Source organism: Hydractinia symbiolongicarpus, chromosome 11 (genome assembly GCF_029227915.1).
Source record: "Hydractinia symbiolongicarpus strain clone_291-10 chromosome 11, HSymV2.1, whole genome shotgun sequence".
Taxonomy (NCBI): Eukaryota; Metazoa; Cnidaria; class Hydrozoa; order Anthoathecata; family Hydractiniidae; genus Hydractinia; species Hydractinia symbiolongicarpus.
In genome coordinates this window covers 26,615,577-26,624,752 of record NC_079885.1, presented here as the reverse complement: position 1 = coordinate 26,624,752, position 9,176 = coordinate 26,615,577, and the positions used below count along the sequence as shown (strand labels likewise).

General features: G+C 33.2%; 2 long non-coding RNA genes across 2 annotated transcripts; both read right to left on the bottom strand.

Annotated features, from left to right (window-relative positions):
• Positions 1-200: 200 nt before the first annotated feature.
• On the bottom strand, positions 201-1,676 carry LOC130614328 (uncharacterized). Its single transcript, XR_008975855.1, has 2 exons — positions 1,622-1,676; positions 201-887 (listed from the first exon to the last, which is right to left on the bottom strand). It is a non-coding gene; the product is annotated as an uncharacterized LOC130614328 (long non-coding RNA).
• Positions 1,677-4,710: 3,034 nt separating this feature from the next.
• On the bottom strand, positions 4,711-9,068 carry LOC130614327 (uncharacterized). The gene is made up of 2 exons (XR_008975854.1): positions 8,802-9,068; positions 4,711-5,311 (listed from the first exon to the last, which is right to left on the bottom strand). It is a non-coding gene; the product is annotated as an uncharacterized LOC130614327 (long non-coding RNA).
• Between the last annotated feature and the right edge of the window lie 108 nt (positions 9,069-9,176).

Sequence of the window (9,176 nt, the reverse complement as noted above, 5' to 3'; positions counted from 1 at the left end):
CCGTCCTATGTTACCTTTCTTGCTACCATGGATTGATAAAGTAAGCTACCTGAGTTTTACTAAAACCTTATTAAACAAGATGCTGTGAATTGATTAGTTCCCAGGCCTTCCTGCCCTTGATTTATTAGCCATTGTTTAGAACTATTGATATACTTCTTTGGGAATCCTTGTAAAATAAAAAATCGTATAACTTTTGTTCGTCTCAGTTGAGTGTTTAACTAGAACTTGAAATTTCGATTCAGAACTCGAAGACTTAAGTGAACACATATATTCTCGTTATTTTTCGGAATCTTGATGACGTCATAGATAAAGTAACATAAGCGTTTTCCGCATTTTTGTTGCTCCTATAAATTTTAATCATTTCACTAAATTTCATCACATTATTATCCTATCATTAGTTTCCTCTGGAGATAGTTTGATAAAAAAATCCAAATGAATTAGGGCTAACGTACACTAACGATTGAGAAAAAAGAACTATTCAGTATAATACATAAATACTTCATATGATATAAAAAATATTCTTTATATGAATCGCATCGCAGTGGAGGGAATTTGCAGTTGGCTGAACTAAGAAGTATTTGACAACAAAAAAACTACATTATTTGCGACGAAGTACAAAGTTTTCCTAAGTATATACAAGTTTAACAGTAACCATAGTTACAGATTAAATACTAATTGTATAAATACAATGGAGTAGATCTAATGTTGTTATTCAACTGGGGACTATCCTGCATTATGAACAAAATCTCTTTAATCTCTAGCAAATACCAGTTGTTACGATGACGCGACATCTCACCTATATAAGTGGCGGTGCAGACACTGCACTTATATTTGTAAATGACGCCTGACTTTAATTTAATAAGAAGTATTTCATTATTCAATCATACCTATGAGAGAATCGATTTGATAATGGACAAATCCACTTCCGTCTAAAAACAGTGTATCCCTCCATGGTCTAATTGCATAATTTCTCACTCAAGAACAAAAAAAAATATACAACAATTAAAATGTTTGCCTTAAAAAACACAAGGTTAAAATAGCGTAAATGATTTTTTAAGGTTTTAAGGGCGCTTATTCGAAAGTATCGGTTATTCGAATAAGGGGGCGCTTATTTAAAAAATTGAAATTTTATTGTTTAAATGTTTTTGCTAAAACAAATATCTCTTTTCCAGCCTCTTCTATATCAGAATTTGTAACACCGAAGGGGGACTTTTCGGACACATTCCAATTATCACTTTAGAATGTCCAATTTCTTGGTGTGGCCAAAGAAAGAGAAATAGGGGGGTTGGACTTGTTGTGCCAGCCATGTACAGTGTTATGACAGAAAACAAAGAAATCATTCAAAGCAATAAACTCAAAGAAAAAGGAAAAACGTAACCATTTTGAGATGAATTTTGACTATCAAATAGAGATAAAAAGAGAGCTGTGTACTTATAAATGCTATTTTCTGTTTTATAAATTAATAAAAATTTAAAATAAGCGCCCTTTTTTGTTCCTAATTTCATACTCGAATAACCGCCTGGGGGCGCCTATTCGAGTAGGGGCGCTTATTTAAAATTTTCGTTTTTAGGGAGGGGTCGCTTTTTCGAACATCTACGGTAAGTAACAAAAAGACACGTACCCTCGTTCTGGAAGAAGTCATATTTTTGTATTTGCTGAACAAGTTGCAAGCCTAAAAAGAATACATAAAAAATCGACAAACAAGCGAGGTTTTTCAAAGTTGGCGTAAATATTTTATTAAGTGTTTAATACTAATGTATCAGTATATCTATCACGCAAAAACATATCACACCATTAGCGCGTGAGTAAATTCTTTAGTCAAGAAAAAATTGTAAGAAAATCTAGACTGAATTCAGTAACAAAAGTCTACCTACCAGTCCTTCAAAAACGTACACTCAATTTTGGACGGAAAAATTCATGATATAGTTTTTATCTTACTGCTTATTTTGTGTTATAAACGCAAAATCTCCCATAGCACTAATTTTTTCATTCTAAATGAATTTTTACAAGAACGCACAAAATGGAAAATATTAAATACTTTAAAAACAGCAAAAACGGGGGAAAATTCGAAAAAAAATGTGGAGCGTAACTAGGGGTAATATTAGGGCACTGTGGGGTAAATGGGTGTTATTAGCAAAATGTGTAATGTTTCTGAAGTATTTACACAGTACCATGAATGAAAGCACTGATATATAAAAAAATTAGAAACATTTTGAGATAGTGCTATTAATAACGGGCGTGTTATACCGTATGCTTGCCGTACCATCTGCTTCCTGCTTTTCTGAAAACATCATTTCGTCCTTTTATTCAAAATTAAAAAATATCGCCTTTGTAAAAGTCACAGACAGACAGACAAAAGCTCCGTATTAGTATAAGAGATAAAGAGATAGCTATCAGAGGTTTCAGGGCATTAGGTTACCCGTTTTAATGTTCCCTTGGCCTGAATAGAGTTAACAGGGCAATAATATAATCAGTATCACTCGAGTACTCGAAAACTCGAACATCTCGGTTGGTAGAACAAATTTGTCAGTCTATCGGAGAATTTTTCTCTATAAGTCTTTTTAACTAGAATTCGAACATTCAAATGTTTCCAAATCGTTCGATTTTGAAAACATTGTCAAAGCAACCAAAACTAAAACAAAACAAACAACTCTTGTGTTTAATGCTGTGCAAGAACGCGCCTGCAAAATGGAGATTAAACAAGCTAGGGATTAAAAAACAAGGACGTGGAAGAAAGTAATAAATATAAACTGACTACTTTATTGGAAAAGAAGGGAATATCTTCTTCAAGAGAAAGCACACGTTGTGGAAAATTCAACCAGTACACGCGGGAGCGAAATTCGCTCTCTTATAGTGAAAATGGGAAGCTTGTTATCCCAGGAGCCGGTTGAAAAACTTAAACAAAGCTTTGTACCGGATTTTTCCACAGAAAGTAACAAAAAAAGTAAAAAGCTTCCAAAGTCAATGTTTTCAAAAACTCGAACTCTGGATAGGTATTTTTTTAAGGTCTCGCATTTTAGCATGAACTAATGAGATTACTTTGCGGGGTCAGAAATGCAACAATGCACGACAATTTGCCGGTCGTACATATTTCCAGCATCGGTTTTTTTTGCCTCCTTGTTTGGTTGTTACCACGAAGTAAGGGATACGAAGCAAAAGTTCTCCCTTCCGTGAAAAATCAACTCTGCGGGGGACCAGGAATGAAGCTGCGCACAGCCATTTTAAACAAACAAATAAGGCTATTATTAAATAGACTTATTCGGTAAACCGTGAATCAATCCACGGGTTCGCGCATCCTCTATATATCGCCTCAGACATGACTTTCGACTCACGTTCAGACAGACAGAGTACGGGTTTTAGTAAGGAGACTAATCTTTAGCCCGTAGAAAATCTAACATAGGATGACATAACATGTAACGATAACCAAAACAAGCCGTTTATTTAAGTCTTAAAGTGAGTGAACGTAAACGTCTTTTTATGACCGCAGCAAAAAAAATATTTGAATTATCGGTCGATGTCTTCTGAAAGCGTCCTTTAAGTATTACTGCGAGGATAGAATTCAATTATTAATTAGACTTTACTGAAAGAATTTAATACTTTGCGTCTACTGGAATAGTCCTTATTGATATCGTCGCGATAATACGTTACTTTAGCATTTAATAGATTCTAAAATGTCTCACCGAAATAGCCTGGAATTGAGGTCATTACGATATTATGCTACCATTAAATAGAAATTATTGTATAACTTCTACTGAAATACGGGTTTCATTCAACTGAAATACGCGTTTTAAGAATAGCACGGCCTTATTTAATTTTCCCAGAAGTGGAGCAAGGCAGGACAATGACAGACCGTTCTCGGTAGCAAAGCCTACAAAAAGTGCTAAAATGTAAAGGCTAAAATGTAGAGACTCTTTTTAGAGAATTACAGTTTACCTTGGGATGTTTTTTTTTATTCTTATATATCAGCATCTCATTTAAGCCTCTCAAGTCTTGTTTTATAGCAAAATTATATAAGTTCCAAACATGCCAAATCCAAGGTATTTCGGAAATTCGCGAATTATAACAGGATACTAGGTCTAGAATTTAATACTGGTGCCCAAATGTAGACGAAAACCTGTCGAGATAAGCAATAAATCTCTCAAAACTCCTTTTGGGATCTTCTTTTATGCTTCACTACCAAGAACAGTAAGTTAGGCAAAGTCAAACCTGCACCACTTACGAAAAAGATTAAGTATAGCTGCGCTAATTCCGAAAAGGCTAACAGCATGGAATCGAGGCTGTTAATATATTACGCTAATTATGCCATGACATCTTCAAATATTACTGACGCACACACCTTGTCGCACCACAAGTCAAAAATTTTTGCCATTTATGGTTTCCCTTGAATTTCGCCCTTATACTCGTCCTAGAAAATTCGCATCAGGAAGATGATTCAGCCTTAAAAAATTCGTTTTGCTTAATCCACACACGCGACGCTTGAGAAACATTAAAAGTCGAAAACGCGCCGTGTTATTCAGCTATTTGGTTTGGCGTTGAGCCTCATATTTTGCCTAGAAAGGAATAACTATTAATATCCTCGTCAATTTTTTTCTCTATAACTTCCTAAACGAATACATTGAGGACTCAGCACATTTGACGTTGTCGCATCTGGATTTACGCTTGCAAATTGTGCCAACCGAGTTGTGTCACAGAATCCCAGGTATAACAGAGTAAACAGACATAAATTTATTTAACGTCAATTAAAAGGATACAAATGGAAATGTCACCTCTTGTATGAAGTCATGTATAGGATTTGATAGAAGAGTACGACTACACTTGGCTAAATTGACGATATAAAAATAAATAGATCTAATAAAAATAATAAGACTTCAGGCTGTGAAGAAAATGAGTTCAGACTTTCAGCTTCCTTTATACCGGAAGCACATCCCACAAATTTGCTCCAATGTAGGATACCGTCTGTAGACCATGTCGTGCGTTGCAATTAGGTCTACCTGTCAATTTACATAAATCTGTCGTCCTATAATACAAGTAGCTGCATAAAAACAGGATTGCAAATGAGTTTTCGTACGTATTGTTGGTCGGACACTGTAGTTGACAAGCAAGAAGGCTTTTATGGAAAAAATATGTAACAATTTGGACACTTTCTTCGTTTATTGAAAACAGTTTTCAATATGTCATAGTATTTGACGCCATTCTTTTCAAGTATAATTAATCTTGCTGCACGCTGACGTAACAATGGCGACATATTTTTAACAATTTCCAACGGTTCTACCAATTTCCATATGAACGGTTAAAACATTTGAAGGGTACACTAAAAAATGAAGAAAAAAAATGCATAAGCAGACCTGCAAAATATGGATAATAAAACGTAAAAGTTCTAAACCTACATTTAATAATTTACATTCTATTTGATCTTCTCGTATTTAAGTTACTCCAGAGTGGCCACTTATTTCCAAAAAAATAAAGGAGCTTCCAGAAGTTCTCTGTCCTTTCTCCAGAAAAAATTCGTTTGACAAAAACAGAAATTTCAATAAGCAAAATAATAATAAGATCACAACTCACTCAGTATTTTGTGTCACATATCTAAATGAACAAATAATGAGTGATGCAATTCTATCCTATCAATCCAAAATAATAATAAGATCACAACTCACTCAGTATTTTGTGTCACATATCTAAATGAACAAATACTGAGTGATGCAATTCTATCCTATCAATCCATAATCCATCACACATCTAAATGAACAAATACTGAGTGATGCAATTCTATCCTATCAATCCAAAATAATAATAAGATCACAACTCACTCAGTATTTGTTGTCACACATCTTAATGAACAAATACTGAGTGATGCAATTCTATCCTATCAATCCATAATAATAATAAGATCACAACTCACTCAGTATTTGTTGTCACACATCTTAATGAACAAATACTGAGTGATGCAATTCTATCCTATCAATCCAAAATAATAATAAGATCACAACTCACTCAGTATTTGGTGTCACATATCTAAATGAACAGATACTGAGTGATGCAATTCTATCCTTTTAATCCATAATAATAATAAGATCACAACTTACTCAGTATTTGGTGTCACATATGAACAAATACTGAGTGATGTAATTCTATCCTATCAATCCAAAATAATAATAAGATCACAACTCACTCAGTATTTGGTGTCACATATCTAAATGAACAGATACTGAGTGATGCAATTCTATCCTTTTAATCCATAATAATAATAAGATCACAACTCACTCAGTATTTGGTGTCACATATCTATATGAACAAATACTGAGTGATGCAATTCTATCCTATCAATCCAAAATAATAATAAGATCACAACTCACTCAGTATTTGGTGTCACATATCTATAAGAACAAATACTGAGTGATGCAATTCTATCCTTTCAATCCATAATAATAATAAGATCACAACTCACTCAGTATTTGGTGTCACATATCTATCTGAACAAATACTGAGTGATGCAATTCTATCCTATCAATCCAAAATATTAACAAGATCAAAACTCGCTCAGTATATCGTATCACACATCTAGAAGAACAAATACTGAGTGATGCAATTCTATCCTATTAATCTAAAAGAATAATAATATCACAATTGACTCAGTATATCGTATAATTAATTGGATTAATCCAAAATATTATTAAGATTATAACAGGCTGAGGTCACTATAAAGTGTTTCATGGTAAATATATAAACGTCACAATATTTCGGAGAAGTCTTCCATTTACAAAAGTAAATGCTTTAATTATGAATCGTAATACCATCTATCTTGTGTCTTCTGAAGGTTGAAAAACAAATTTAACTGATTGAGAAAGGAAATATATAGCTACTGCTTTTTTTCTTTCAATTTTATCAGCTTTCCTTTAGAAGCCTAGATTACCAAAGCAGTCTCTGCTCTGTGAAATAATAGTTACCCGCCAAAAACAAAAATTAACAGTGGATTAATATTACTCCAGATAATTATAAACAAAAAACCATACCTTTTTAGACTTTATTGGCTTTTACAACCAAGAAATAGAAAATAGAGATATGCCGTAATCTTTCGGTACACAAAGAAAGTATAGCTTAAGATCGCTGTATTGTGTTATATATAAAATATAGCAATTGAAACTAAATCGTGGTAAAAAATTATTGTCCGTTTATTATAAAAAACTTCAATAGCTTATGTGATCGTTAGCGCTTTTTAGCTTGAATGTTACAAGAACAAAAGGCTTCATCATGTCTTATTGTTATGGTTCACGCATGATGATAACAATAGAAAACAATTAAGGATACTATAAGGGTATAGACACATATTCAGTATATTCATTATTTCTCAAAAATTATCTTTTTCTTCAAAATTATTTATTGAATATAAAAGCAAATTAAATTGTCTATAGGATATATAAATATAAAATTTGAATTTTTTCCCCGTCCGTTTTATTTTTTTTCTGCGTCATATTAATCAATCACTATAGCATTACCATAGCAACAATACTTTGTCACATTTTTTCGAAAAAGCGTGTCGTTTGTTTTTTCCGTTTTAAAAATGTGAAAAAAATGAATTTTTGCTCACTCTTTTGTGTTTTAACCTCACTTTTTCTTTAAATAATCAAAATATACATAAAATGTGACAAAGTCATTTGCAGCAGGAATCGATGAGCTCGTGTGCAAAGTGGAGGGGAGTTTTTGACATTTTACGTCATGTATACATCGTGAAAAACAAACATCTAAAATTCCTCGTAAAAGAGTTTTTGCAACCTGACCTTTGCTACAATAGATATATATATATATACCCTGTTAAAAGAAAAATCTGTTGTGCTGAATGTCAGTTGGTATAAAAAAACAAACAAACTTTCAAAACAAATTAAAATTAAAGAGAATAAAAAAAAATGACTCTAGAACACGCTAGAAGAAAACTGATCAAGGAAAAGGTTTTCTTGCAACATTAAATCTACGAAAAAAGTTTAAAAAGTATGCTGAATAATTTAGCTTGTTTAGATAATATCCACACCGTGATCGTTAGAACTTGTAGAATGTTCAAAGTGAGATTCACACAGTGAGATTTTTTGTAAAAAAATTATATTTATACCCTCACAGTATCCTTAAGTTGAAATGTAAACAAAAGATATGTGAAGGTTCTATGCGAAGTTCTATTATGTAGATTTGAGGTTGTTATGCAAGGTTGTAAACTTTGCGTACACGTAAGAATACATTTAAGCGGTACTGTAAATTGTGTACACCTGACCCACTTATGATGATTTCTACTGGTAACATGAAAGAATAAGTCTATAGTTACACTGATTAAGCACATTTTATGAAAAATTGTATGCTAAACAAAATGTATGCAGGCTTAAAGTAATCTATACACAGATAACAATGTTTCAGTCATCATTATATTGCCACAGAATAACTCTATAGCTAGCTCTAGTTAGTATTGAAGTATCATTTACTAGCCATATTGCTAGCTAGCTAGCTAGCTAGCTATATATTTCTCAAAGCATTCAGCCTACCCACTTCCAATTCCTAGCAAAACTCATCCAGCAGCTAGAGCTGAAAGCCAGAGGCACAGCTCAGCTAGCTGGATAACATAACATAAATATAAATTGCTTCCATTTACCAACGAGATAAAGAAACTTGTGGGTAGCCACGAGATTAAAGAAATACATATATGAGCTAGCTCTAGCTAGCTAGGTGAAAAGACTTGACAGTGAACAGAAACAAATATATGTATGGCTTAGCTAAATAATATAAAAGTCCACATCAACTAATGACCTTCGTGTACTACTTACCAAAATAAATAAGCAGTAGCAGTTTATATAGCTGCTCTTGCTCGTCGTCCGCCTCAAGGTGCCATTTTAGAAATGTAAAAAATTACACGGCAGCCGGAAATGATGCAAATCTATCCGATAGCGATGCAAATCTATCCGATAGCGATGCAAATCTATCCGATAGCGATGCAAATCTATCCGGTACCGATGCAAGTCTATCCGAACGATGCAAATCTATCCGAAAAGTGATGCAAATCTATCCGAAAATGAAAAAGCATATTCTTATTCTTATTATTATTATTATTATTATTATTATTATTATTATTATTCGAGGGTCCTGCGAAGGGGGCTCCTAGTGCATAGGCTACGTTTCGACAGCTACAGTCGATTCAAAAC